Source organism: Scophthalmus maximus, chromosome 2 (genome assembly GCF_022379125.1).
Source record: "Scophthalmus maximus strain ysfricsl-2021 chromosome 2, ASM2237912v1, whole genome shotgun sequence".
In the NCBI taxonomy this organism is placed as follows: Eukaryota; Metazoa; Chordata; class Actinopteri; order Pleuronectiformes; family Scophthalmidae; genus Scophthalmus; species Scophthalmus maximus.
In genome coordinates, this window is record NC_061516.1 from 24102618 (window position 1) to 24130188 (window position 27571).

The following is a 27571-nucleotide window of genomic DNA, read 5'->3' on the forward strand; positions in this document are numbered from 1 at the left end:
TGGACGCACATATTTTAAAAGTGTATGGCATCCACTCTTTCCCGTAAAATCAATTTTTGTCCTTGAGGACAATCTCACGTTCATTCTCAGGATATTTAAAGTGATCCCACGCTGCTGATTTCAGCTTCTCTTTTGGGGTAGAGAGATGATATGTTATGGAGATATTTTGCTATTTTTCTCTGCATTTGCGTGTGGTGCAATGATGCCAGTCGCCCAGTCTGACAGGCAGTAGAGATGGAGAGATGTGCACAAAGTGAGATTCATTTGTTCAGTTGCCTTTTTTTTTTACCGTTTAAATTCTGGAGTGGATCCAGATGAACAGACGGATCCAGGATGACTTTAACATGGCGAGATGTGGCGTTAGCCTTGGCGGATATATGTGCTCTCCAATTGCCCTGCTATTTATACCATCGTGTACAGTGAAACTGCAACTGCAGAAAGAATAGGTATTGAATAAAATGGAATAGAATAGAACTTTATTGTCAGCCAATAAGTGTAAAATTGTCTTCGTCTCGACCAAATGAAGACATGAGATCATTAAAACAAGCAACATTGACAGAGAGTCATAAAAACAAGTGACAACATAAAAACAGCAACTGTTGCTCGTTTATTGGTGAAGCAAAGACAATTTTCCACTTTGGTGGACAATAAAATTCTATTCTATACCGATTCATGTAATGATCATAATCTCTTGATTAATCAGTTCCCTGTAATGCTGACTCAAGAATTTGAAAAAGGTGCCTATTGCGAGTTATGAGAGACGAGTGGTTAGTGGTTGAATGTGTTATTTCTCTAATTATGTAATTTATCATACATTTTAGGATCATACCGACCAATCATCTAGCCGTAGTGTGGTGGGTTACGGCAGTGGAAGACAAAGAAATGTGGAAGGCGCCATGCATTATTCGTGGTTTAATAATCTTATCTGAGGTCCCAAGAGAATCATTGTCATTCAAGGCGAGCAAAATGTTTTTCCATTCCCCCTTTTTTGAATTTTCAAAGGACAACAAGTGGCCTTTGATTGCTCCTTTCCTCCCAGTTTGAGGCCTTTATCTTCTTTGCTCCGCCGCCGAGTCGCAGGGAGGCATCGCTCGCCGTAATTGGGCCCGTTTTGCCCAGCATTCATAGATACAATGCCAAGTTCAACAATGAATGAATAAGGAATCAATGCATATCATTTGTGCTTTCAAGCAAATAAACAATACAGCTGGTGTTCCGCTGTAATCATCGGAGGGGAAATGAATGCCCTGCCGAGTACAATACAGGTATGCATCAGCAATCGGGAGCACAGTAGGCCTGAGTGATCTGGCTTCTCCCATCTTTCATTTTACATAACACTCCAGCTTGTATTACATTTCAGTGAATTTGCTCCTGATGAGACCCTTCAGGCTGTTACTGTGTCTCTACCATGGAACCGGATCACGTCTCCCCACTGTGCTCAGTTGTCGTTCCTTTGTCTCATCCATTGTAACTCTGCCTTGACTGATACTTTCTGCACCGATGCCAGACAACCGGCTCACAATAATGCACCATCTTCCTTTCTCATTGTGTCCTAGTTGGATGTTACAGGGGGAAAAGAAAAGAAAAAAATCTTACCTGCCAAAGAACAATGGGGGCCCTTGTGCAGAAATTGTAGATAGCAAGTTCCTCTTGGTTACATTTAGTGTCACGATCGGCTTCTCTTTTGTATGAGACAGAACTTATTACCTTCCTGAGTTATTGTCGTGACAATTCAGACATTTGTCTTCATCAGTGATGAACACTGAGCTAGCTAAATGTAACGTATTATATTTATTTATTGGCTATTCTTTTAACCGATATGTGGGAGTAAAAGATTTCACTTCGTTTGACTTTTTATTTAATCTCATCGTGCGAAAAAATCGCTTTGCGTTCGGTGTGTACGCACCATTACAGTACATCGTTGGCCAATCAGCGTGGTGCTATTGCACATTCAAGTTAGAACCCTTAGGAATTCGATTCTTCTGCTGGTCACTCACTTCCATTTTTTTTTTTGTCCTGCACATGTACACTATGCTGAGCATTAAACACGGATTATTTCAATTACAGCACGTTCTTTTTCTGGCCCATCTGTACATACTGTACATTGTGTGATTACATTGACGTAAGTAATCATTAACTCCAGCAGCCTGTAAAAGTGGCACACAGTGCTCGGATTGGTGGGTTGTAACGATGGGTAATAAAAGGTTTCCATCCAAAGCAAAGAATTGCTTTTCAAAAAGCAAAGGATTAAGTGATTTATGAATTTGAGTGTCATATTCTTTGAGCTGGCGAGCTCCTGATCAAGTTGTCGGCTTCTGCTTCCTACCAAGATGAATGAAGAAGATGTTCAATGTGATTCACAAAGCACCTTTGGTTCAATGCTATGCTCTCTGCTGCAAGCCGAGGCTGTCAGCAAGTTTGGCCATCTCTTCTGTAACAAAGAAAAGTTTACAGAATGCCTGGCTATTTTACAGAAGAAACCAGCAGTAATGGGAAAATATTAAATTAAATCGGACAACAGGTATTTAGAAGAGCATACCTCCGCCAAGGCTAACGCCCTATCTCGCCGTGTTGAAGAAACAACTCCTGGATTGGCTCGTTTATCCGGATGCCCCACCCCTCCTCTAAATTTCATGGGAATCGAAGTAGTAGTTTTTGAGTAATCCCTCAGAAAGGCAGACAAACAGCCATGAAAACATAACTTCCAAGTCGGAGGTAAAGATCATAAAACAAGTGTAAATTTTTTTTTACCCTTTCTCGGAAAATAACAAGGACCTAGGTGTAAATGCGGCTTGTTTATTTCCCGGAGCAAAATTAATCAGTCCCTGGAAACAACAGTGTTTCAGCAAGTAGGACAAACCAGCCCCTGCTCTCCATCAGCCTCTGATCTGACAGACTTTGAATCCAGTTCACTGTGTGTGTGTTTTCCTGTCATGCAGTAACATTCAGAGACTATGGATATTTGAAGTAAAAAAAAAAAATCACTTTATATCTGCAGTAAATAAAATAAGCAAATATCAACCTTCCAATTGAAAAGCAGCACTTGTACTGGTATAGTTTGTCAACCCCCCCCCCCCACTCCACAGATAAACACCATTGATGCTAAATTGTAGGTGAGCTGCCCTGTATTGTGTTTCTGATTGTACATTGTACCCATCAAAAAGCCCCAAGTTGCCGCGAAGACCCCACCCTCCGGCGCTCGCATCCAACAAGCACTCGGGGAGAAATCACATCCCGCAGGTGGTGCAGATGCCAATTTGTGCACTGACGGGAGCGAAAAAGCGAGAGTGCCTGCTCGCCAAGCTCCCGCACAACTTATTATTGTACACCTGGAGGCCAGGCCTCTTTGACAGGTCAAGGCTTTTGTCATTTTTTATTGTTTGACCTCAAGACGAGCGGCTGTGCCTAAATTGTTGTCCATCCGTCCGTTGAAAGTTCTCCGGGAGTGTGACTTGGTCTTTGTGTGTGCGCGCGCGCACTTTATCCTCGGGTTTTCCTTTGCCCAGCTCTTACTAAGTAATGTCTGTACTTTCCTTCTGATCATCCACGAACAAGTGGACCAGATCCAGTGCAGCCAAAGAGCCACTTTACTGTGTGGGAGGTGACAAGACTTTCTCGGAAATCGAGGACATCGCTAACTGATCTCGAAAAATAAATGAGACTCAATAAGACGAATATGACTACAGCCCACTAGGGCTGCAACTGCCGATTATTTTCACTGTGGATTAATCTGTAGATTATTTTCTCGATTAATCGACTAGTTGTATGGTAAATAATGGTCATAAAATGGAGAAAAATGTCAAGCTTGTTTCCCAAAACGATGTTGTTGTTTTTTCCAAACACCAAATATATTTAGTTTACTCTCTAAGAGGAGCAAAGAAGCCAGAAAATATTCACATTATGAAGCTGAATTCACAGAATTCTACTGCTAGAACCGATTAATCGATTATTAAAATAGTTGGCCAAAAAGTTGCAGCTCTACAGATGAGATTGCAACTGAAAAAAACAACCCCAAAAAACATTTGGTAATAAAGTGAAGATGTCAAATCGATATCTACAGTGTTGTATTTGTGTAAGGGGTCAAAAATATCACAAGGCGTTACCTGCTCTCCCAGCCCCCCGAAATACCACGCCTAAGCAGCGGATCCAAATTTAAACAAGCTAAAAATTGTCAATTGGAACATCAATAAGCGGCTCTATAGTTTAGGGTTTACTAAAAAAAAACACGTGTGTGTGTGTGTGTGTGTGTGTGTGTGTGTGTGTGTGTGTGTGTGTGTGTGTGTGTGTGTGTGTGTGTGTGTGTGTGTGTGTGTGTGTGTGTGTGTGTGTGTGTGTGTGTGTGTGTGTGTGTGTGTGTGTGTGTGTGTGAAAATAGAAATGAAAAGAAATGTTTGAACCTGGCCAGTTTTCCAAAAGCGGTTCCTGCTGCTTTGAAGTGTGTAGTATTTGGTGGGCTTCACTTGGCTGTCAGATTAATACCTTCTTGACTGAAAATGAAAATGGGTGAAGGAGCAGTTAATCCGCATAAGAATATATATTTTTTTCTTCTGAGGCGGAGAAGCTGCTAGTCTGGCAAACTGTCTGCGTATTGATTGGTTGTCTGGCATTTCAGAGTCGACCTGACACGCCGGGATCATCTAATTCTCTCTACATTGCTGATTGCAGAGGCTTATCTTAACATTTCGTCTTTGAGTTGCCAGTAATGATGATATAATATCTCCAAAGTAGAAGTAGAGGAGCAAAGAAAACTTGAATACCAAGCATTTTCGGTGGGGCTGATGACCTTTTCAAAAGTGTTTACTTTAGGTGGCGTGGTTGTTATCCATCCATAATTGACCAGTAATGGAATTATGTTTTCTTGGGAGGAGGTGAGGACGAGCAATTTAGAAAAGCGCATGAAGAACTACTGGGTTATTACGACAGCAGCGATGAAGGGAAGTGAGGAGACGTTAAGAAGAAAAAAAGGAATACAATGGAACAGAAGAATGACACAAGTTGTTTTTCCTGAAATCAGCCGCTTTAACGTTTGCGATCTTGAATGTTGATTAAACGGCCCCGCGTATCAGCCCCAGCTGTAGACTAGTTAATCTCACGCACCTTATCTTTTTATGGGCTTATTGATCCAAATACTGAAGGCCATGCTTCAAAAAATATGGAGCTCACAAGTGAAAAATGACTGATATGAATTCGTGCAGCCAGTCAATTTTCTGAATATATAAAATTGGCAGTATGTGGCTCCGTTTTGCTTGTGTTTAATCGGATTGACCGTGAGCAGGATGGAGTCACCTGTGGATGGTCAGAGTGAAAACCTGAGACGACGCATTCGCTATCCTACCGCCTACGTAGCCACTTTGCATGTTCCCCGTCACTGCAAAACCTCCTCGTCAACTCCGACCCCGTGAAACAATACGAGTGGACGACCGGCGGCTTCGGTTGACATACGTACGTACCATTAACTCCCACACCAGAGTGATTAGTCTGTAATTGTAGCTTAGGAAGCCCCGTTAGTTCTTCTCGAAAGCCATATGGCCCCATTATACCTCACGTCAGGTCACGTTGGTCGTCCAACAGTAAATCAGACGGATTCTTCTCTAAAGTTTTTACATTTAAAAGGCTAAAGGAGACTAAAGTCTAAAGACCTCTTTTATTGATTGCAAAGAAGACTGTGCTCATTTAGCCTCGGTTTACAACAACTATAACTTAGCAGTTATTTATTTTTTAGTTTGTAAATGCCAGGTACAATAACGTCATTTGTACTTGTGCTGCAATCTGACGACTTCTTTATCGAAGAACCTATTTTTTCCATGGCATTTTTTCTTCTTTCTTTGCAACTATAAATATGTTTCATTGCCCGTCCTCCCCTTTAACAGTAAGAAAACTTACAAATTATTATCATTATTTTTTTTCATTTCTCGATAAACGATTAGTTCTTTGGTCCATAAAATGGTGAAAAATGAATCGATCGTGTTTCCCAAAACCTCAAGATGAAGTTTTGTTTCGTCCACACACCAAAGATATTCAGTTGACTGTCATAGAGGAGCAAAGAGACCAGAAAATATTCACATTTAAGAAGCTAAAATCAGAGATTTTTGACCCCCCCCCCCCAGAAAACTAATTGAACCCATTATCAATATATTCAGCGATTAATTTAGTAATAGATTAGCAATCGATTAATCGAGTAACTGTTGCAGCTCTACATCAAATCATACTCTGTACATATACATGTATGGTTGTCAGTTTTCTGTATACTACCAAATGAAATGCAACACAAAAAAAGAACAATTTGTTGAAACCACTCTGTTGTTGGTCAATAGTATTCAAAAAAACAAAACAAATCGGCGTAGTGTGAAAGAGCACATCAGACAGTAAGAAATCAATTCCCTGCGTCCTCTGTCACCCGCAGATGGTGCCACTTCAATCTCCTTTCCATTTTGTCACGCTAATGTGCCGAAAGATGACAAGGGTGGGTCGTTTCAGAGCAAAAAAAAAAAGAAAAAAGGCAAAGGCTGAGTGCGGCGGACGTGTCAGTCTGCCCTCTATTTTGTCACACTCATGTTCGGGGAAAAAATGACCACTGTGGCCCATTTCAAGGTGGGGGAATGGCCTGTGACTGCAGGTCGAATGCTGCAAAATTTTAACAAGATGGGCCGTAGCGCTGACCTAACTCTTCCTTGCCTTTGCCTTGTTCCACCTACGTAACGCTCACTGTGTCCAGACAGTTGGACTCTTTCGACCTTCTTCGTGTGTGCAGACTTGACGAGATGTCATCCGCCGTGCTCGATAACAGCAGAATCTCGCCGTATGAATTCAAGCGTGAAGTGGAAGGGAAAATGATTTAGTCATATTTCCCAGTTTATCCAGTCTTCAAACAACGTTTTCCTTATTCAAACATGAGTTTCACATCATAACAATAAGTGCAGTGCCCGTTCTCTTTGGAATGGGCCGTTAGCTTGGCCTGTGGAGGGAAACAAACTCTGGAGAAATTCCACGACGTTCTCCTGCTGTTTTCGTCATATGTGAAAGCCAAACTCTGGAAAAAGTCTGGAACCAATTTCGGAAAATAACTGTAGCGGCATTCAGTATTCATAGTTGCATGACACTGCATGTAGTTTATGTAAAAGTAAATCCATGTTTGAAAGAATTCACCTCTGCCTCCTTTACAATCTTTGGATTTTAAATAAACCATAGCAAAAGACACTTGTTATGAACGCACCAATAAACGAAAAGGGGGGGAGTCAACCTTTTTCTCCCAGTCACATACGATTTATCTCACTTCCCCAAGCAGCCAACTTAAACCTTATGGTTCCATCCCTGCACTTAGCCGCCATTAAATATTAATCATCTCCAAGACATTGTGGCTTTTCGCTCACACTGTGGAAAAAGTCATCTCATGTGACAGAAATACAACCTGAACTGTGACGCTGAGCACTTGCTAATTTATACATATACAGTTTTCTCTCCTCTCAACCCAAACGATGCGTTATGTGCACATTAATTTGCACGATGCTGCTCGCTCCCTTCTCGCCGAGTGTCTGCTTTCAGCATGCTACTTATGAGCCTGTTAAAAGACATTAACCCAATCTTACAATTTAATGGAAGTCAAGTGTTTGAGTTTGGAGAATAGGTGAAAAATGTGTAATACTTAAAAATTGGAAGCACAATTCACGATTAATGACTAACGATAATTTGCATTATTAATTAATCTTTTGACTATTTTCTTGTTTAACCGACTAGTTGTTTGGTCCATAAATTGATGAAAAAAGCACCAGAGATATTGAGTTTACTGTCATAAAGGAGCAAAGACACCAGAAAATATTCACATTTAAGAAGCTGGATTCAGATAATTTGGACTTTTTTTTTCTTCATAAAAACTTCTTGAACCGATTAAATGATTATCGAAATAGTTTTGACGATTAATTTAGCAGTCGACTAATCGATTAACTGTTGCAGCTAGTTTGATGCATCATACGTACAGCAGCTCACGCTTTGCTCTTTGGCCTCAGTTTGCAATGATAAACCGTAAAAACCTATATATTAAATCTGCATCTACTGGATGATGACGGACCCATCTCCCATCTCTCTCTGTGTGTGTACGAAACTCCTTGATGGGAACTCGCCACGCACCCCTACTCCTCATCCCCTCGCCGTGGGAGGCCGTGTATTTCATATCGAACAGAAGTAGCGGTGAATAGATTTCTCTGACATACAGTATTTGTATTTTTGTGTGTGTGCACCTCAGCCGCCCTCAACCGAGGCAGGATACAAGCGTCTCCGAAGAGCCCGGCGGAGCACCACACTGTTTCGAGAGATTAGAAGTTGGTCAGCCCGAGGAAACTGAATCGATACGTCCTCTCAGGGAAAAGGATTGACCGTGCATTGATCCAGATCTAACAGGAGCCGGAGATGCACCAAACCGATGTGGAAGTGGAAGACTGATGATAATAGTAGTATACCCCACCTCACAACTTGATTCCTGACTCATAGAAACCGTGGTGGCATTTATGTGCCCATCAGAAGAGTCATTAGGGGGAGGTCTCGAGCGAAATTACTGGAAAAGGCAGCAGGGAAGCGGGGATTACTGGAAAACCAGAGCAAAAGGCAGCGATGTTCCGGAAGTTGAACACTTGTGATCAAAATATTTTTTACTGTAGAACATGAAGAATCTCAAATGTTTTTTTTTTAAAAAACAGATGCAGGAAGTGCGTTGGCCTTTATGAATATTGAATAAATGCCACAGTTTCAAGAAATGGAATAAATTATTGAGTGAAATACAAAACTGTACTTTCAGGTAGAAGCAGAGTGACGTGTGTGGGGACACGACTCGACTGTACCGCTGGAATTATTGTTGCGAAAGTGAAAAACCTTTTTGCATAATTTCGTCTTTCTCCAACTCTGCTCAACCCCTTCGACAGCGACGCCATCGTTTTTTGCATTACTCTAATCACATTTCAGGTTTTTCTTCACTGACAACATCCTTAGAGCGAATGTCATGCAGCATGTTATAAAACGGCGGATGCATTAGTCGGGTGCGTCTGCTTTTTGTGAGAAACAACAATATTTGTCTCCGCAAACAAGGGACGTGAAGCATGTGGGAAGCGAATGTGAAATGTGAAAAGAGCCAGCATATCTGCCAAATCTCCAGGGAAACAAAAGCCAACAAAAGTAAGATAAATATTGTCCATGAGAAAATGGAGGTATCCATGCTTGCGTGGATGCTGTTTACTGAAGGTGGTGTCGTCAGCTGCCATCTTCCTCCTGCACCGTAATGGAGATTTTGAGAATTTGAGATAATCTCCATCGGCTGATGGCTGCCATTGGGACTCTTATTGAACATTTCAGCACTTCACTTTACGTCCATTTTAAAATTGTTCTCAACGAAGATAAATAGTCCCTGAACATAATGTCAGGAATCTTTCACTATCAATGTCAATTTCCTGGAATGTCATTGTGTGACTTCCTCAAATAAGTTTCTCCTGTTTCTTCTTGGTCGTACTAGTGGTCACCTTCCAATCAAACGTGAGTAAAACCTGTGCAGGCGACCCCTCATTTTCTGGGGATGATAATCTGTTTAATCCGTCAGATTTGCACGCAGGTCATTTCTATTTCACTATACCGTGGAAAAATAAATCCACCACATTGCAGCAATTTTTGACGTGATTACATCCTTCGAGCCTTTTCTGAGCGTATGCCAAATTAGAGAAGTGATGCAAGATTTGACACACGATTGCCTCTAAAGAGAAGAAGATTTAAACTCTTTTCCTTTATATGATTCCAGTCGGCGCAACATTCCTGTTTTTTGCTACCACATTGTCTTTCCTGTCGCTTCTTGGAGGCAATAAACGTGCACTTATTGGCTGTCTTCCTCAGGAGTGTAATCTCACCCAGGTTGAGCAGCATTTAATTAGGGCCCGAGCACGAGGTGCGCGGACCTGGGGCATTGCATGCACCAGGGCCGCATGCACCGAGGTGCAAGGCCCTATTGTTTCCGTAAGGATTATTATTATTATTCTTATTCAGCATCGTTCACTCATTTTACACCCTGTTCCCATATGCGAAAACGGATGAAAATTGGCACACACGTCAGAAACTGCTCCCGCTACTCAGGCCTAGAGGCCCGGCACTGGGTGTGGCCCAGGGGCTTCACAGCGCCCCCTGGAAAAATCAGCAGGTATAGGAAAAAAAAATTTGGAGTATCCTACATAAATGAAATTTGGGTGGCAGATACATCTTGTCGGACCTGACAAAAAACCTCTTGGCAAAATTTCCTATGACCAACAGGAAGTCAGCCATTTTGTGTCAAAATCCATATTTCACGTGCCATATTTTAATGAACTACTACTACAAATTTCACATGAGCTACTTCAAATTTGTCGTGTGTCATCTAAAGACCCATGGGATGAAACGATATCAAAAGCTTGAGTGTACGTCAGAGGCCCATGCTGTGACGGCGTGGCGAAAATGTGGCGAATTTCGATCCCTCGCCATGAAAATGGAAGTCGCTCGTAATCGAAGGTACATGCTCCGATCGGACCCAAACTTCTCAGGCATGATAACAGTCTCGCCCTGAACAGATTACCATGTCAATATTGGACATAGGTCATAGCGCCACCTACTGGCAACAGGAAGTAACATGTGTCTACACTTTTACGCCCTCTGTCTTATAGGTTGACCACATCATCGTCAAATTTGGTCAGCTAAGTTGTAAGAAGTTGCTAACGTGGTACTATGAAATTTGTGACCATATGTCAAACGCTGTCGCCATGGTGACGCCTTGTTCGCCATAAAATACGAATACATATTTGAGGCACTTAGGATGCTTTGTGTCTCACGAAACTTGGCAGACATGTTCAGAGTGGCAAGACAATATGTCCGATATGTGTCTTTTGTCCAATTGTGTCAAAATGGCTCCATAGCGCCCCCTACAAAACTTAAAAGTCAATTATCCCACCTTTAAATTTGACGTAGAAGAACCAAATTCGGTGGGCTCATGTACCTCCCGACGACCTACGAAAAAGCCTCTTGGAGCAATTAGCTCCGCCCAACCGGAAGTCCGCCATTTTGATTTTACCTTGGCGTAAGGGGCGAACGGAAGGCCTCGTACTTTCGCGAACTCCTCCTAGCCGGTTCATGGGATCCGCCTCAAACTTGGGCAACGCGTAGAGGAGGCCTTCCAGATCAAACGATATCAAAAGATTTTGTCTAAATCGAAAGGCGTGGCCGCGGTGAAGCGTGATTCGCCATGAACAGGAAGTTGCTCCAAATCAAAGGTACATGGTCTAATCTGATCCAAACTTCTCAGGCATGATAACAGTCCCGCCCTGAAAACATCTTCATGTCAATATTGGACATAAGTCATAGCGCCACCTAATGGTGATAGGAAGTTTGAAATTCTTCTTTTATGTCCTTTGCCTCGCAGGTTCACTGGAGCAACCTCAAATTTGGTCAGCTTAGTTGTGAGACAAGGCTGATATGATACTTTGAAAATTTTGACCATGTGTCAAACGCTGTTGCCATGGTGACGCCCTGTTCGCCATCAAATACGTTACATATTTGAGGCACTTATGATAATCTGTCTGTCACGAAACTTGGCAGACATGTTCAGAATGGCAAGACAATATGTCCGATATGTGTCTTTTGTCCAATTGTGTCAAAATGGCTCCATAGCGCCCCCTACAAAACTTAAAAGTCAATTATCGCACCTTTAAATTTGACGTAGAAGAAGTAAATTCGGTCGGCTCATGTACCTCTCGACGACCTACCAAAAAGCCTCTTGGAGCAATTAGCTCCGCCCAACCGGAAGTCAGCCATTTCGGATTTTACCTTGGTGTAAGCAGTGAGCGGAAGGTGACGTACTTTGACGAACTCCTCCTAGGCGGTTATTCGGATCCGCCTCAAACTTTAGCAACGCGTAGAGGAGGCCTTCCGGATCAAACGATATCAAAAGATTTACTCCACATCGAAAGGCGTGGCCGCGGTGAGGCGTGATTCACCATGAACAGGAAGTTGCTCCAAATCAAAGCTACATGGTCTAATCTGATCCAAACTTCTCAGGCGTGATAACAGTCCCACCCTAAACACATCTACATGTCAATATTGGACATAAGTCATAGCGCCACCTAATGGTGATAGGAAGTTTGAAATTCTTCTTTTACGTCCTCTGCCTCGCAGGTTCACTGGAGAAACCTCAAATTTGGTCAGCTTAGTTGTGAGACATGGCTGATATTGTACTGTGAAATTTTTGACCATATGTCAAACGCTGTTGCCATGGTGACGCCCTGTTCGCCATCAAATACGTTACATATTTGAGGCACTTATGATGCTTTGTTTCTCATGAAACTTGGCAGACATGTTCAGAGTGGCAAGACAATATGTCTGATATGTGTCTTTTGTCCAATTGTGTCAAAATGGCTCCATAGCGCCCCCTACAACATTTCAAAGTCAATTCTAACGCCTTTAAATTTGACTTAGAAGAACCAAATTCGGTCGGCTCATGTACCTCCCGACGACCTACCAAAAAGCCTCTTGGAGCAATTAGCTCCGCCCAACCGGAAGTCAGCCATTTTGGATTTTACCTTGGGGTAGGCAGTGAACGAAAGGCGACGCACTTTGACGAACTCCTCCTACGGGACACGAGTAAGGGAATTTTCCACTTCGTGGCTGAGAATGAATGGGCATTTTCCTGCCATTGGTCAAAGGTCGTCACAATGGACTTGAGTCCCTGTTAGGGTGTCATATGGCTGTGACTAAGATCACGAATTGGACGCAAAGTGTGCTGAAGCCACTGCGCCTGTCGGTGGCGCTATCACTCCTTTCTGGGCTGGGGGGGGGGGCCCCGGGTATTGCCGTTGGACACAGGGGCCCCTACCACTTCCCTAACTCGTACACCTGTCCAACTGATGGACCTTTTTGTCCACTTCATTCACTTTGTAAATTTTTGGGTGTCCGCTTCGTGGTACATTTGTCGACATTGCAGAACTTGTCATGGTAGTACAGTACGGTACAGTAAATATGTCCAATCGGAGGAATATTTGTCCACTCTGGGTAAATGGCCCCCTTTTGCCCAAAACTCGCTTGCCGACTCTGGGGCGGGGTACCAGGGGCCCCCGGGGCCCCCGGGGGCCAAAAGTCCAATTAGCCCAGAACTCACTTGCCGACATCGGGGGGGAGAGGCCTGAGGGGGGCCCGGGAGTACCAGGGGCCCCCGGGGGCCAAAAGTCCAATTAGCCCAGAACTCACTTGCCGACATCGGGGGGAGAGGCCTGAGGGGGGCCCGGGAGTACCAGGGGCCCCCGGGGGCCAAAAGTCCAATTAGCCCAGGACTCACTTGCCGACATCGGGGGGAGAGGCCTGAGGGGGGCCCGGGAGTACCAGGGGCCCCCGGGGGCCAAAAGTCCAATTAGCCCAGAACTCACTTGCCGACACCGGGGGCTTGGGCACAAGGGGCCCCCGGGGGCCACCGGGGGCCAAGAGTCCAATCGGCCCAAAACTCACTTGCCGACTTTGGGAGGAGGGCCCGAGGGGTGCCGGGGGGTACCCCTGGGGTAGGTTGCACTTCCACCGAGTGGACATGTTCCCCCCACTGAGGAGGACTGTGCTGGCCGGGTGGAAAAGACCACCTTGCCTTTGTCCAGTTGGAATACCCTGACCTCAGCTCTAAGGTATTTTGAAGTGTACGTACACTTCGCCGCCTATTTTTAGGACCCCCGGGGAGCCGGGCAAGGGGGGGTTGGGGACGTCCACTCCGCGACATGGGCCGCTTCTTGCCACTGGACGGTTTCCGGAGCCCGCTTCCCTAGGGTGGGGAAGAGAAATCGTCGCGTCCCGACCGGCCGTCGCGAGACCCGGCGGACGCGTGGAGAGCGGCTGCCGGCGCGTCCCCGACGGCAAGAGTGCGAGGGCCCGATCATCGCTGCTCGCAGCTTTAATTGCTATTTGTATTCGCCTGTTATCTTCCATAGGAAGGAAGAATTCAAATGCCCTGACAGCCAAAATTAGGGCTCTTGTTGTGTGGAAATTTATCCTTTAGTGTAGCTGCTTGCCCTCGTAATTAGCCCTGCCAATGACAACTGCGAGCTTATTGCAAAAACAAACCCAAAGGCCCGGGTGCCTGTGTGTGTGTGTGTGTGTGTGTGATGGTGTGGATTGGATTGTTTTGGTCCAACACTTACCCATTCTCCTCGCAACCCGCATTATTACGGAGACTTTGAACGCCGACCTTGTCCACGGTTCAAACACTCAAGACAGCAGTTCATTGAATTCAGCTCAATAGTTCTTCTATGGCCTGTCTCTGTCTGTTTAACAGAACCAATTAAAGCGTTAATTCTCGCTGCAGTTCGGATCTAGTGATAATGACGGGAGAAGAATTGAAAAGCATGGGGAATCACGGGTACAAGTCGAGGGTGGCTTTCACCAGCTTTGAGGGGGTTTCTCATTCACTCAGGCAAATCAGGCTTCAAGAGTTCTGACGGGTTTTGTCAAGACCTGTTCATTTCGGTCTATTCAGGTGGGCCCACATTGTGCGGCCGCCCCTCTCTGCCCATGCATTTCATTTGCCGGGTGCCTTTGTTTTGAATCCTGCTGGAGATGAACCAGAGGCACTGAGTCGGAGCGAAGGCAGGGATTAGGACCGCTCGTGTCGCGCGTTCTCGGGGAGGAGGGCTACCTTTTTGAAAATGTCAAGGAGGGTGAGGTGATACAACTCTATTTTTAATAGATACTGTATTCACATCACAGCGGTGCTGCAGAGCTCACGAGACAAACACTTTATGCTTATACTGTGGCCCTTGAATAGATGCTCCATGTGACCGACGCTTAATTCAGACTGTTTGCCACTCCTGTAACATTACTGCAATTTAGAGAGCATTGCCAAAACGTTTTACGCCGTTAAATGATTATTCAACACCTAATTCTAAAACTATGGGCATTACTTGGCTCCTGAAACAACCTCCACTCCTCTGGGAGGATATTTGAATCTCATATGCTCCCATTTGGCTGCAAGAACAGCTGCAAGGTCGCCGTGGCTGGCAGGGGTCGGGGATGGAGTTCAGGTCAAGGCTCTGTGCTGCGCCGGCGTCTTCGTTTCTTCAGATCCATGTCTTTGTGTACGTGACTGCGAGGGGCATTGCCATGTGTGCACAGGGAATGGCCTTCAAGTTGTTATTCCAAATGTGGAAGCACACTGTTTATCGAAAGTATTATAAGCCGCTTTCAGACATGCACTGGAGTCCGGATGTTTTCCTGAAAGTTTCCGGAGGGGCTGAAAGTGTGAACGCTCATGGCCACACATGGCCCTCTTGTAAAATTTCTGGAAAATATCCTAGCACATGCGATGATACAGCAGGAAAATCTCCGCGAGCGAGTGGGGCGCTCTACCTCTAGTATAGTATACATTTATGCTCAACTTGTACCTTTTATGGTGGTAAACATGTTCTACAAGACCAGCCATTAATTTATCCTTTCTTGACATATTGCATCCTTCATGGAGCTCCATCATTTTCATGAATCTTTTATTTATATTTGAAAAATGAATAAACTAAATTCTCTGATATCTACAGACACTGCCTGTTCCAAACAGCAAAAAGGCTCATCCGCTGAGTAGTTGTAATTCTGAGTAAATATTCAGTCTCCCGTTCATCCAGCGTGTTGCATCTGCATCACCTTTTGTTCCCCTTGTTATCCCATTTCTTCCCAACAGTAAAGGGGAAAGCCAAACAACAAATCAAAATAAAAGCGGAAAACAATCATTTGTTAATCAAACTTGGGACAGGAGGTAATTAATTCTTTGGAATCAGTCAATTAATTTGCATAATAAGAGGTACCGTAATTATGACTTCTGCTACTCAAGCCCAAAATTTGTAATTAGAGATTTAGCCTGCATTACAGCGGGAAGAGCCTGTTTTTTTGGGAGCCGGTTCAGAGAGAGGAGATTGAGCATCTGTAGCTCTGGGACGGAAACACTGGCAGAGCTGCATCGGAATAGAAAAGCTTTTTGCCAGCGCTGCTCTCCCTTTTGCCTCGGCCCTGAGGGGCAGTGCTGCGAGGACTGATCTTCTAATCTGTAAAGAAGCAAGACCTCTGCTTTCAGGGGCCTCGGACTCTCTCAAGTCAGCTCGGCCATTTCCATTTGCAAGGAAATCCATAATTTTGACTGTCCGTCCCGCTGCCACGAAGAAAACGGGTGGAGGCTGGAAGATGGAGGGTTGCATTAGTGTGTTGATATTAGGGTCTCTGCTGCATGCTCATTCAGCTGTGAGGAGAAGGAGAGGGGGAAAAAATGAAATGCCAAACATAGAATAAAATATATGGGAGGAAACGTCGCTGAGTGTCTTGCGATGACTCAAATCGATGGAAACGAATCATCCACTTTTGCTTTGCTATAAAATCAGTCAATTAAAGGATGACAGTCATTTGACGGCCGTGTCAACATTGTGTCGGCGCTATTTTTAGCAACACAGCTTAATCTGAGCCTCGCGCGTGCAGAATGACGCACACAGTTGTTTGGGAAGTGCGCAAAAAAACCCATGTCTGAGCAGTAAACTAGAATTCATCCATCCATCCATTGTCTACCGCTTTATCCATTTAAGGGTTGCAGGGGGGCTGGAGCCAATCCCAGCTGACATTGGGCGAGAGGCGGGCTTCACCCTGGACAGGTCGCCAGCCTATCACAGGGCCACGTACAGAGACAAACAACCATTCACTCTCACATTCACACCTACGGTCAATTTAGAGTCTCCAATGAACCTGACCCCATTCTGCATGTCTCTGGACTGTGGGAGGAAGCCGGAGAACCCGGAGAGAACCCACGCAAACACGGGGAGAACATGCAAACTCCACACAGAAAGGCCCTGGTTGGTTTGAACCAGGATTCAAACCCTTGCTGTGAGGCGCAAGTGCTAACCACTACGCCACCGTGCAGCCCTAAAGGCGAATTAAATATTAAGAGGCACGTATGGTATGAAGACATCCATTAGGTAGGGATGTGAGGATAATATCCAAGCTTCATGTGGCGTGGTTTACATTGCCAGTGAAGCCGGAATTACGAAGATGTCACGTTGTTGGAACGAATAAAAAAAAAAAAAGGCAAAATGGCTAATGTAATAACTTTGCACCACGCTAGCAGACTATTGTCCACTTGTTATGGATAGAACGATAAATAGCATTGGTCTATAACAAGTTAATTAGATTACAGATTAAAAAATGATTTAGCAAGCAACAGCTTATACTTGTTGCACTGCTAAAAATAAAGAATTATGCACCATTCATTACTGAGTCTGTCCTCTTCTCTGCCATGTTGAGAGGTTGTGGTCACCCCAACTCGGATACTTGGTTATCAAAATTATCTCTGAGTTTCCCACTGGTAATTACGACTTGAGGGGGCGTTCACGTGCAATTTCCTAGTCGGCAACTCGTATTTACCATAATTCCGATACCACGTGAAGGCAGCATAAATGTAGGCACTGGCATCAGCTGTAAGGCTTTAAATTAGTGCTTTCGGGGGGCGTATCAGTTGAGACAGTGCAGCTACAGTTGAACCGCAAGTGTAGTCTATTTAAAGAATAATTCTAAGCTGTTTTGGCTTTGTAGAAGTGCACTCGCGCATGGCTAAGCACAAAATAAAGGCAGTAAGTTGAACGGAGGCCGTTGTAGAAATGTACTGACAGTCGCTGCAGGCCCAGGTGCTGTCGCTGCACCCTGCCAGGGCGCCGGGCGTAGAGCTGGATGTGGCGCAGACTTCCTCTGATGGAGTATTATGTGAATGGTGGAAACAGCTGGAGTTACATAACTGTTCCCTCCACATTGAGTTCGCTCAAAGGGAGAAAAGTGGTGGGTGAGAGCCAAAGCGGAGATATGGGCATGCTATATGTATTAATATGTCCATTAAAAGAAGAAGGAAAAAAAACAACCCAGCATGCTGCTTGGACATTCTGTGTGTGTGTGTGTGTGTGTGTGTGTGTGTGTGTGTGTGTGTGTGTGTGTGTGTGTGTGTGTGTGTGTGTGTGTGTGTGTGTGTGTGTGTGTGTGTGTGTGTGTGTGTGTGTGTGTGTGTGTGTGTGTGTGTGTGTGTGTGTGTGTGTGTGTGTGTGTGTGTGTGGTTCAGTCAGTGGCTGTATATGTGCTGTAGCTCGCTCCAGCGCTCCAGGGGGGTGATGAGAACCTGAACTAAATTAAGCATGCAGCCTTTCCGAGCACCCCCCACCCCTTCATCGGTCAGTATTCCGCACTTGACATGGCCGCAACTACAAACTGGGATTCAGGCCAGACTTGGCAAACCCGGGGCCGCGCTGGTCCAGACTCCGACATTCCTCCGGCTTTCACAGCGAGAGCACGCCAAAGTGGGATTTCTGATATCGATATGCATTATTCAGATTTTTTTGGGGGGCTTGAAGTGAATGAAACCGTTTCAACCCTGGAATATACTGACGCACTGTTACTTAGCCATATGTGTTGTTATTACGTCATCAAAATTACTTTATCAGGGAGATGTAAAATGTGTGAAATTATATGTAAATTCAAGGCTTTGCATAATTGCTCAATGCCTTAAGATAGTATTTCTTATTTCTGTCTAACTACTGATTTGTCTTAAAATAGTTATTTTTTCTTGTTTCTTCGTCCTGGCTGAAACTCATCAGTTACTTATTGATAATCAATTATTGATTTATTTATGTATATATATGTATATTTTTTTTTTTCTTGCTTTTTTCTACATTTCGGAGAAAAATGTAAATACAAAATTAGTAAAGTATATATATATATGAGTAAATATACAATTATCATTGAAACTTTTATATAGTTCTAGTAAAACAGGCCAAACAATAACTCCATATAATAACCAAGTGCAGAAATTTTAAAATAAAATAATCATGAAAATAAAAATCATTGAATGAATGTAGCCATATTATAGCTCAAAGTCAGAGTGGGGGTAAGAGGAATTATTAAATATATATGTTAGCCTTGTTTTCAAGCTCTGATGTAGCCTAATGACGTATAAGTAAAATTATCTCATAACTACAAGTAAACCGAGAGATTGCCTGTCAGTAGTCTTCAAATCTAATGATGTATTTTTTGTTTTTCCATCTGGCTGCATTTTTCTTTTCTTTCTGTCTGAAGGTCAAAGACAGCGGCAGATGCTAAAGGTAATGAACCGTGAGAACCCTGAAATGCTACAAAATTAGCTAAATCAGCCAAGGCGGAACAGGTTTGATCAGCACTCGGGTCGACGGGGGGAAAAAAAAAGAAGCCTCCAGAGACTCGGAGAGCAACGACTGTCTCAGAAATGGATTAAAGGTCGGCTCTCGTCGTTGGGGGAGAATCTACGGTTCAGTTTTCCTTTATGGATTTTCAGTGTGAACGCATTTTTGGTATGTCTGACATAGCGATGTCATGATGCCAAAATTATGATTTCTCATTTTACTGATTAGTATATTTAAAAAATCTAATTTGGCTGAATAATTTGTGTTCAGTTTACTTTTGTGTCAGTTACGTTTGTTTAGGCTAATAATCCAGGGTATTTAGCTTCGTCACCATTAAGCACCAGACCTAACAGTTGATGTCATGGATGTTTTATAATTTTTATGCCCAATTTTATGTGCCGTCAAGTGTTTTCTTGTAGGTGTGAATTTGAAAAATAAATTTGAATATTTATAATTTTTTTTATAATTTTACAGTATTTACAGTATTGTTGAGTTTTAGCAGCTTGAGAGTTAAGGAAAAGTTCAAGTTACTCCTGTGAATGTTGCTTACAACGATGTTTTGCCACATTTGTACATGATTATCATTGCCCTAAATCAAACAGTCACAGTTTCTAGCCTGTCTCTTGTCGGCGAGATGCTTTGCCAAATTAGACGCTCCATTGGAGCGTCGGTAAAAAGAAGACCCTTCTTTTTACCGAAGGGTCTTTGCGATGTCCGCGGGCTCGACAAGCCCGACTGTCGAGCTCTGGAAGAGAAATAATAAGCAAAAAGCCATATTTCACCTCCTGTGTCTGCTTCGCTGACAAACCACGGAGTCTTGGCAAGAGCACTTGTATTTGCAGCCATGCCTCTCATATTGTAGCCGAGGACAACATACACACACACGCTCTTAAAACCCTGTCTACAGCATTGGTTGTAATAAAATAGGGCACAACTGCAGCGTATTGGCAAAACCCTGTTGTAGTATTGTATCTAGTGCAACTCCCGTCTGACAGACAGATATTTAAACCTCAAAAAAATAAGTATTTCATCACTCCTGTCCAACGGGCTTTGTTCCCTGGATGAATCAGCAGCCCACAGGCCTCGCTTGGATGTGGCGAATGAAAAGGCTGTAGAAAAGGGTCAAAGAAGGGAGGTTTGCTAATGACCTTGGTTGTCAAAAGGAAGTTAGAAATGTGTGCTGTTGTGTTGAGAGACGCGTGTTTAGCAGCGCTCCGCAGCTCCTCTTCAGCCACAGAGAGGAGGACCTTGGCCATTCAGCCGGTCGTGCAAAAGAACACGCGTACGCTTTACCACCTTCGCCGCGCATCTCGAGCGGCTTCATTCATTCAGCTGTCGACAATGGCGTTCGGCGGGGAAAGAGGGGGCAGCGCGGGTCAAGGCGCAAAACCCACCTGACCGACTTGAAAAAAAGCCATGGCTTGTTGCCCCTGGCAACCGTGTGTGTTTTCACTGCACCGTTCCCGTTTTGAAAATGAATGAAGGTGTTATTGCACAGAAATGGCTATTGGTGCACTTTAGTGAAGTGTGGTGAAGTACAACTGTTTGTATCAGGGGATGAAGTGGTGCCAGGCAGCGCAATAATATGGGGAGAAATGAGTCTGGAAAAGGTCACAGGTGTGTATCACATGATCGACAAGTGGACACAATGGTTACAATGGTTTGTGCGTGATTACGAAGCAATTTGTGCATGTGAAACAGTTTAAGAAATGCACACATCACAAACTGAATAATATTTTAGGTACAGATTTTTAATTTCACGGATGTAGTAAGGTTTGCTTTCAACATCACTACATCTGTGTTTACTTATAGATTGTTATATGCGTTTGCACGGACTGCCTGATATGCACAAAAATCATTGTACGCATTTGCAACTCTTTGTTTTTTCCCTTGTAGATCATGTGATACACATGTATGACCATTACAAGACCAATTCCTCTAAATATAATAAGGAGATATTTTGGTCTAAAGCAAATCTAAACAACAAAGCAAATGATGAGGCAGGTTTCGAGCTGAGGAGCAACAGGTGTCACGTGGCCGACGGACGAACAGCACGAGCGAGTTTAAAAGGCAGTGAAACACGCGGTGAAACAGCACGACGTCCGTCAGGGCGGTTGTTAAAATTGGAGAGCAGCAGCATGCATCTGGATTAATGTCTCTGATGGCAGGCTAAAAAACAGGAACAGATTAATTTGTCCAGTTGGAGACTTACGCAACTCACTCCAGGCTCAGTGAAATGAGGTGGAATGAGGAAAAAAACAACCTCCGGGGATTGCTGGCTTTTGAGGACTTTATATAAAACAGACAGCCTGGGTATTATTGTTATGATCATTATTGGTATGTATATAGCAGGTGAAATCTTAAATAAATTTAAAAAAGTTCAAACGGTATATACTTGATCTCAATTGAGATAAAGCTATGGAGAAGAAAAACCTAAGATGCTAAAACACCCAGATTTACCCTACAGATATTAAACGGATATATTAAAATATGTCTTGAAATTTACCACATGTAGAAAATGAATATGGAGTTTGAAATGATCCGTCTAAGCTTTTTGGAACAACAAGGGTTGCACCTATTTCTATGCTCGCATGGTTAACAAACCTACAAGTGCGTTCAGAAATTATTGGTGCAGCCTTATACTAAATAAAAATAATAAATGAGAAACAACAACATTTGTGACCCCGGTGCACTAAAATAAGTCCCAAGGAAAAAATGGGATGCCGCTTGGAAATTAGGCCAAATAGTTCAATCGTGTGCTGCGTCCGCACCAGAGTGTCTTGTTCCTCAGAACTTTTACTGACGAGAGGCGTCTGTCTGGCCTGTCTTCCATAAAGTCAGATCAGATCGGTGCAGTGCTGCAGCGACGGTCGTCCATCTGGCAGAACTTTGCTCCCATCCCCACACAGGATCTCTGCAGCTGAGCCAGAGAGAGAGGACAGGCCTTCTCCCTTGATCGCTCCCTTTGGCCAGGCGGCCAGCCCTAGGAACAGTCCTAGTTGTTCCACATCTCTTGCTGTTAAGACTTATGGAGGCCACTGTGACTCTGGGGAACCTTCAATGCAGCAGTACATTTATGTACCCTTCCCCAGAGCGGTGCCTCGACACTACCCTTCCCCTGAGCCCTGCAGGCAGCTCCTCCCGAACTCGTGGCTTGCGGTTTGCTCAGGTTTGCATTTTCAGCTGTTTCAGCTGTCCGACCTTATATGTTCCTTTTTGAAATCGTGCCCAATCAGTTGTATTTGGACACATTGACACTCAAAATTTACCTAAGATTTCCCCCATTTCAAAGCAAAGGTTTTGTATACCTATTCAGTTCTTCCTTTTTGATACATTTGCCACCCAACAATTCTGCTTTTACCTTATCATAATGGAATATTGAATGAATATTGAATGAATTATTTTGTTATTTTTAGCATAAACAGCAACATAACAATGTAAACATATTGAAGGGGTCTAAATACTTTCCCAATGCAGATCTTCTTTGTTGAAATATCATGAACTTCCATTTAACACAGACAGAGTGGCAAGTTTATGTTTATTTTACACATACATTAACATTGGTTATAACAATTTCCAATTGAGCTTGAATCATTGTGGGAAATTATATGGTTGTTGACAATTTCTAGTCGTCTCTTATCGTAATTGCTGTAAAAAAAAAAAAGGCTTGTAAATGAAGAAGTAGTATTCTTTTTTCATTCCCCCAAAATAAGCAACAGCCATGACTCTTAAGACGGTAGTTGTAAACTGTATATTGAGCCTGGTCTTCGAGAACAGCTTCAAAGGATCCCTCTTTTATTTCCTCAGTATTTTATTTGTTAGAAGCTCTCTAAGTGCCATCAAATTAGGTTTTTTGGAAATGCATATCTTCGCGGAAGGCACAACCGCAGCCACGTTATAAGTGCCAACAGAAGAAAAGACACCCGTCTTGCCCGTTGACCTGCTAATGGATTTCTGCTTGTCGTGATCATGCTATTTGGAAGCTGATGAACGAATTAGCACGTTGTAAATGACGTGTTGATGTACAATAAATGAATATGAGAGGATTTGTGATTTCTCTGGCAGCATGACACCGGACAGAACGCTGGGTACCTGCACCAAGACTGAAAATGAATGAAGAAATAAAAGCCCGTGATTTCCAATCATTTTTTAACACATTTTTCACATTACATTGTATTCATTACATTTGCTTTCATTTGAACAAGGATAATGTGAGAATGCAGAAACATATGCTGCAGGTCTTATATTATTAAAAGTTATGGCTGCGAGTTGTGACTGCAAACATCAACTCGTGGGGAATTTTCTGCATTTCCCACATGTTCCTACATAATCCACTAATCAACCACTAAATATTCAATATTCTCTGATTTCAGCTTCTTAAATGTGAATATTTGCTGGACTCTTTGCTCTATGACTAAATAATGGGGAAACACAATCGAACATTTTTCAGACCAAGCAACCTTGGAAAAGTTGATTAATTGAGGAAATAATGGACAGATTAATCGATAAAGGAAATTAATTAATTTTTAATTGCAACCCCATTAACTCAAATCAACTACAATCTTTCCAATAATCTGCACCCAGTATTTATTGTAACCATAACCATGATCTTAACCTTTCAGGCTAGTTTTTGTATGTAAACCAAATATATACAGTATATGTATATATATATATACATACATACATATAAATCATTTTTGTTTATAATTGCTTTTCAAGGCACTGTTCCTACTCATGAATAGTGATAACAACCAATATGGTTGTTTTAAAGGCTATGAAACACATTTCACATTTCATTTCATTTGGAGGACTTTTGGCTCCAGGGCGGTGCAAGTTGAAGGAGCGTGCAACGATCCTCCGGGCGTGATCGACATTTAATCCAGCTGTTCATTTTCAAAAAATCTGCTTGTTAAAGTTTTATGTGTCTTTTTGTGCAAATAAAAGGTCTTGCCAAAACTGTGGCACTGAAGGACACATCAATATTTAGTGACAATATGCCCAATACAGTTTTACTTCAGTGTCTGACGGACATATAAAAACACACCTTTCAGTGTCACAAGGTAAATATTAAATAAATTATAAGCAATAGCAAAATGTGAAGGGTTTTGAGATGTTATGAAAGCGAGGAGAGAAAATAAACATCTCTTCTTTCACTCGTGACATTTCAAGTTGCCCATCACCTGTCAGATTTAGCAGTATACACTCCCAAACTTTTCCATAAAATCAGTCAATGCCTGTATTCATATTTCTTATTATCATATTATCGTGACCTGCACACTGTTTGTGAAGCATTGGAATGTGCAGCAGTGACAAGGCTGAAGCTTAACTTCTCTTTCTCAGGCTGCCCAAACTTTTTTTTTATTTCGGGGTCGGATCACTTGAGGATAGCTGTTCCTTGAATTATCCAGCTGCTACTTTTTGGTGCAGCCTGATTTCACTTGCCGCTCAGTTGTGTCGATGATAAAGCAATCCAAGGGTTTTGAGAGCTTGGTCTTCTGCCAGGCTCCGTCTTTCCGGTTGAGCAACTTGCCTGAACCGTCTTTGGGCTAGAATCTGGGGCTGTTTTTAATTTTCAGCTGGATCCTACTGGATTGCAGTTTAAAGTTTAGAGCCCTTTTAAGTATTGCGTCATATTACATTGTTTTCCAAAGTTTTTTTTCACCTTCCTGACCATTGTATCTTATAAATTTCATTAAATAAGATGGCTGTTAATCGATTGAACCAATCTACCACCTCCAAACATATACACAGTAAAGGCCACAGAACTGCCAACTCAATCAGCCAATATTTCCCATACTTCACAACAATATTTCAGTAAGATACAATATAAACCTTAATTTCATCACGCTTGTTATTTTAATTTGTTTTACTTTAAGTTTCATGGTTTTAAATAGAGCCCGACAAGTACACGGGTTGGTCGAGAATATCCTGGTGGAAATTGGCACCAATATCGTATTGGCGTTTGTGTTTGCCGATAATAAAACTTCTATTTTATTGACTAAACAATCCAGAATGCAGTTTAAATTTCATTCAAACTTCTATATATTTGGTTGAATTTGTGCTTTCATTTAGTAACTTCTATAAAAAAATGATGGTTAAGCTGTAAAATATCAAGCCTCAATTACATTTCTTTAACATAAGGGTTTGATTATGACATCTTAGGAATCATTGCCAATTTAAAAATAAATAAATAAATAATAATAATTAAAAAAAAATATATATATATATATCATATACATATCAGCGTCTGCCAACAAAAATCTTTCTGGCTCGAGTTTCTAAACTTTACAGTAATAGCTTTGCGTAATGAAACCGCAGTCAATTTCAACTGTTAAATCTCAACGTAAAAATGAATTATTGATAAAGAGCTAAACCGTGCAACATCACTGCCACAGTCCCTTTAACAACAGGATAAAGTAAATGAATCTTTAACGGTGTTGATCAAGTTCATTAATGCGTCACAGGAGGTAAATCAGATCCCTCACTGTGCAGTAATCATAAAGCATTTCAGAAATCAATTAAGTCTCGGGGGCCAAGGACAGCTTGTGAAGCAAACCCTCAAGTGACTTGGCTATTATAGCTGCACTATGATACCGGTATTAATCCCGTCATGTGTAACTGTGTAATCTCACAATCTTCGCGAAGCTTCGGTGCACATGTAAACACAATTAAGATGTTTTCACAGGAAACAGGATTATGCGTTTGTGTGATTGAAAGTCATGAATCACCTTGTAAATGATTTGTAATTGGGTGTTTTTTTTTTATGGCTTCTGCTGCCAAAAGTGGAGAAAACTATTAAAATTTGGAGAGTATGATTTGGAAACAATAAGCAATAATTAGGTGAATGTCATTAGGCATTAGTTTTCATTCAGGATCAAATAATAGCCAGATATTACATTTCTGCCAGTGATGCATTTTTAAAAAGGGTAAACTCATTGTTACATGCGGGAGATTAAAACTGTGCTAAAATAATTAACATTATAAAGAAAATAAACCTCATACAAAAAATAATGGTTTATTAAGACGACTGTATTGTACACGTGTTGCATATTACTTACGTAATCACTTATGTTTAAGTGTGATCCAAAAACATATTTCTCCATAGGGTTTCTGTGTTAAATGTAATAATGAGATGTTAGTGAAGATATTCTGAAATGAAGGGGATTCAGCATCAGTTTCAGAATTACAAACGGGCAACTTACATATGTCTCGGAACCCTGAACTATACACAATTGCATTTACTCTTAATGATACTTGAATATCCGAAAAAGAAAACCAATATGGATGCCTCCACTCAGCCAAAGTGCATAATATTCACGCAAATTTTACCTCATACACGTCGCATGACTTTGCATTGCCTTGGTAGGCAATCTCATGGCAGAAAAAAATTTGCATCGCATTTCGATGCACCATTACATCCAGATAGATGTGTCTGTTGACGACCGACGTTGATGATGAATCATTTTAGTCTAGTAAACACACTGGCACCAAAAAATCACAGGCATTATATGTTTTCATATTTAAGAAAAGCATGTGCAAGTGAAATTGCAAATATGCAATCAACCTTTCAAAAGTGTTCCTGTGAAACAAAATAAATAAAAAACTAACATTGGAGCTCATTCTGTTTGAATGCAGGCTAAGTAATAATACTGTCTGGCTAAAAGTTGTGTGCAATGGGAATAGTGGTTATCTTCATGCAGATGTTGTTGATACGCATAAGTGGGCAAAGGTTAAAGAACACCAGTAACAGTACAAACTTGTGACTGGATGTTGCAGAAAATTGATAATGAGCATTTTAAGGGGTAAATAAAGCAGCTCTTTCATCCTCTGGGAGCAACCACGACACCAGGAAAAAAAACTGGTGAGAAGAACACTCGGGGAGAAAGGAGGAGGAGGGGTAGCGGGAAGGTTCAGGGGGTCGGTGTTCGTGCATTGTTTCTTCGTATGCTCCAGTTCCAGCCGTCATCCCGGCTCTTTGTTAAGGCCTGAGCACAGGGGATATCTGGCTGCGGGGCACTGTGGCCACAGGCTGGAAAGTCAGGGGTCAGCGGCTTTTCCAAACCACTGCCTTACAGTGCCACCATTCAGGGAGAAAAAAAAAGAAGATTGCCCCTACTGTACTCGTTCAACAGGCGTCAAGCTCGGTTTGGGCTGTCACGTTCAAACATTCCTGATGGGTGAACGGGCAGTCATGATTCTGAGCGGCTTTCTTGTATAAATGATCCGATTTAAATGTACTTTTTTTGGATAATAATAGGATTGTACATACCAAGTTAATTGCTGGGATGAGTTAACCAGTTAAACAGAAAATCTTTCCAAAAAAAAAAAAAAGATAAAGCATTTGAGCATATGCTGTGCCTGCCTGCCCGCATCATCAAATA

The 27571-nt window shown here is 42.5% G+C and overlaps 1 protein-coding gene across 5 annotated transcripts in view; it reads left to right on the forward strand.

The window, feature by feature from the left end:
• The window catches only part of cadm1a (cell adhesion molecule 1a), a 344647-nt gene that overhangs the window by 9676 nt on the left and 307400 nt on the right, over positions 1–27571 (forward strand). The gene's annotated exons all lie outside the window — the stretch shown is intronic.